This window comes from Triticum urartu, unplaced genomic scaffold (assembly GCF_056163025.1).
Source record: "Triticum urartu cultivar PI428250 unplaced genomic scaffold, HENAU_Tu73 scaffold2, whole genome shotgun sequence".
NCBI classification, from domain to species: domain Eukaryota; kingdom Viridiplantae; phylum Streptophyta; class Magnoliopsida; order Poales; family Poaceae; genus Triticum; species Triticum urartu.
The window spans coordinates 5296335-5300089 of NW_028260368.1; the positions used below are offsets into that span (position 1 = coordinate 5296335).

The following is a 3755-nucleotide window of genomic DNA, read 5'->3' on the forward strand; positions in this document are numbered from 1 at the left end:
TTTGATTTCGATAGTATGGTGTAGCGTATCTTATGCAAACGGAATTCTAAGGTTTCTTTATTTTATTATGCAATAAGAAGAATTCTTCCATTTTCTTTTTCTTTAGTTGCGGGAAAACCCAAATTAAAACTTTTATTTTATAGCGAGCGCAATTTCTAGTAAAAAATCCTGTATCCTTCCACTTAGATCAAAAGGAATTTTTCCAATAGAACTATGGAACCCCCGAGTGGTTGCGGTTGTACCTGTACTGCAGGAATAAGAAAACTCGCTATTCACTCAGTTTATTTTCCATAATAAGTTATGTAGGAGAGATGGCCGAGCGGTTCAAGGCGTAGCATTGGAACTGCTATGTAGACTTTTGTTTACCGAGGGTTCGAATCCCTCTCTTTCCGTTTTTCTTAATTCATCAACGTTAAGGATCACAATGTATCAAATCAAATAACAATTTTTTCCAGCAATAATATAATATCTTATATTATCTTATTTTGATTTAATAGAAATTAGAAATTCTCTATAGCAAATTACTGTGGTATGTAAAATACACATAGAGGAAAAAAGAAAAAAGGATCCTAATCCTAGGGTTAATCAATTTTAGCTAGTTGATGGGAAAATACAAATTAATGGTAATGGTCTTAGGGCGATTTAGTTCGGGGAAAGGGGAAGGGGAAGAAAATTCTATGAACCTTTCCTTTTTTCGTTAAGTTCAAGTCTGACGAGAGTAATATTCTACAACTAACAACTCATTTATTTTGAGACCGACCCACTTCCTATCTAGGATTTTATTTACTAGTCCTTTATATTCCAACGTGTCAATCGCCAAATGCTTTGGCAATTTCCCCGGGTCCGATGAAGCAATATAATTTTGAACCAGACCTTTTGATCTTTGGTTATCTTTCGTAGTAATAATATCTCGGGGTTTGCAACGAAAACTTGGTATATTGACTATACGACCATTAACTAAAATATGTCTATGGTTGACTAATTGGCGGGCCCCAGGAATGGTTGAAGCCATACCCAATCGAAAAAGGATATTATCCAAACGCATTTCAAGTAATTGTAGTAAAACCTGGCCTGTTGACCTTTTTGCTTTTCCAGCGATATGTACATATCTAAGTAATTGTCGTTCTGTCAGACCATAATGAAAACGCAATTTCTGTTTTTCTTGAAGACGAATACGATATTGCTCCTTTTTCCCAGAATTGAATTTTTTTTTAAGATTACTTCCGGATTTAGGTGTTTTTCTAGTGAGTCCTGGTAAAGCTCCCAGACGGCGTATTTTTTTTAAACGAGGTCCTCGATAACGGGACATGAAGACTCCTTTTTTTATTTTATTGAAATTTCATTTTACACAATTAATTTCATTGTATTTACATTACAGAATACATCGAAATTAAAACTGAATTAAACTACAGGATAAACAGAGTAAAATCAACTAAAGTACCCCAAAAAATGGAATTTCATCAAAATCTTTTTTTTTTGTATATATATTATTTATTTTATTGTTTTGTATCTAGCAAAATTGTAAGGTAAAAAACATAAAAGATCCTGGATTCTCCATTTAATTCGGAAAAAAAGAGATTCTTGTTCGTAGAACATCGATAGAGAAAAAAAAGCCGACTATCGGATTTGAACCGATGACCCTCGCATTACAAATGCGATGCTCTAACCTCTGAGCTAAGTGGGCTTACATAACGGAAATAGTGTAACAAATAGAAATAGGTATAGTATAGGAAATCCGTAAAATCTCAGATATTAGTTATTAATCTTAGCTATTAACTAGTTCTAAATTTGAAGTTATACTTATAAAAATAAAAAAATACTAAAACTTCTTAAAGATAAAGTTAGCTTGATATGCTTAACTATAGGATATTAAAAAATAAAATTATAGAATTTATTGGTATTTTCATTCGATCATTATAGACTTTATTATTTGTTAATAATTTGAGGATTAATATTTCACTAAGGGGAACATAGAGTCAGAGTAAATAAAATTGCTAATTCTGATTAGAAAAAAAGAATAAATATCAAGCGTTATAGTATAATTTTGAATACTATAAAAAAGTAAGACGGGAGGTGGGGGAGATAAAAACTTTTGGATATATTGATTCGGATTGAATTGCAAATACATCAAGGATAGAATCAATTCAATTCTGAATTGCAATAAGCAAGCGAGGTCTCTCAAATAGAGTCGAACTGAACTGCTAGACTACGTTGAGTGATGAACTCAATGATTCAAAAAAAAAACTAAGAGATGGATGAAATTACACAAGGAATCCTGGTCTCAAAGAAGAGGGAAATGGGGATATGGCGAAATCGGTAGACGCTACGGACTTGATTGTATTGAGCCTTGGTATGGAAACCTGCTAAGTGGTAACTTCCAAATTCAGAGAAACCCTGGAATTAAAAAAGGGCAATCCTGAGCCAAATCCGTGTTTTGAGAAAACAAGGGGTTCTCGAACTAGAATACAAAGGAAAAGGATAGGTGCAGAGACTCAATGGAAGCTGTTCTAACGAATCGAGTTAATTACGTTGTGTTGTTAGTGGAATTCCTTCTAGTTCTAAATTAGAGAAAGAGGGGTTTTATACCTTATACATTTAATAAACACGTATAGATACTGACATAGCAAACGATTAATCACAGAACTCATATTATATTCTAATTATAATATAGGTTCTTTATCTTTTTTAAAAATGAAATTAGAAATGATAATGATTATGAAATAAAAAACTCATATCATAATTTTTTTTTTTCATTATTGTGAATCCACTCCAATCGAATATTGAATAATCAAATTCTTCAATTAAAATTCAAAGTTTTCGAGATCTTTAAAAAAGTGGATTAATCGGACGAGGACAAAGAGAGAGTCCCATTCTACATGTCAATACTGACAACAATGAAATTTCTAGTAAAAGGAAAATCCGTCGACTTTATAAGTTGTGAGGGTTCAAGTCCCTCTATCCCCAAATCCTCTTTTATTCCCTAACTATACTATATTATTATTATTTATCCTCTTTTTTTTTTTCTTTTTATCAATGCACTTTTTTTTCTTTTTATCAATGCAATGGGTTTAAGATTCATTAGCTTTCTCATTCTACTCTTTCACAAAGGAATGCGAAGAGAACTCAATGGATCTTATCCTATTCATTGAATAGATTTCTTTTTTATTAGAGTATCGGCAAGAAATCTTGGTTATTCACTCTATTTTTAAGTTTTATTTAAGTAAACCATGCACAATGCATAGGACTACCCCCCCCATTTTCAAATTTAAAATTTGAAATACTTTAATTAATTTTTAGTCCTTTTAATTGACATAGATACAAATACTCTACTAGGATGATGCACAAGAAAAGGTCAGGATAGCTCAGTTGGTAGAGCAGAGGACTGAAAATCCTCGTGTCACCAGTTCAAATCTGGTTCCTGGCAGAGAAAAAAAAAAAAAAGATCCACCGAATAGGTATTGATCCAAATACCTCGAGATGGATTGTGATACATATTCATTAATAATATTTATTCATCTAAGTGGATAAATCTATAATATAAATATAGAGGCACTTCTTTTTCTTTTTAAAGAAGTTTTAAAATATATCTTTTCTTTATGATAAAGAAGGGGGTGAGATTCCCCTTTATTTTTTTGCGTTTCTTAATTTTGTATTCCGCTATTCCGACGAATATTTTTTTAGTCTTGCTTATCTTTATCTTATCTTATTTTCCTAGTTGTGCTAAGTAATGTGCGCGGTACAAAGTTCCTGGTAGA

The 3755-nt window shown here is 31.9% G+C and overlaps 3 non-coding genes across 3 annotated transcripts; 2 read left to right on the forward strand and 1 right to left on the reverse strand.

Annotated features, from left to right (window-relative positions):
* Positions 1 to 305: 305 nt before the first annotated feature.
* On the forward strand, positions 306 to 392 carry TRNAS-GGA (transfer RNA serine (anticodon GGA)). Its single transcript has one exon. It is a non-coding gene; the product is annotated as a tRNA-Ser (tRNA).
* Positions 393 to 1611: 1219 nt separating this feature from the next.
* Positions 1612 to 1684, reverse strand: TRNAT-UGU (transfer RNA threonine (anticodon UGU)). The gene has a single exon. It is a non-coding gene; the product is annotated as a tRNA-Thr (tRNA).
* A 1667-nt stretch (positions 1685 to 3351) lies between these two features.
* TRNAF-GAA (transfer RNA phenylalanine (anticodon GAA)) lies at positions 3352 to 3424 on the forward strand. The gene has a single exon. It is a non-coding gene; the product is annotated as a tRNA-Phe (tRNA).
* The last annotated feature ends 331 nt before the right edge of the window (positions 3425 to 3755 follow it).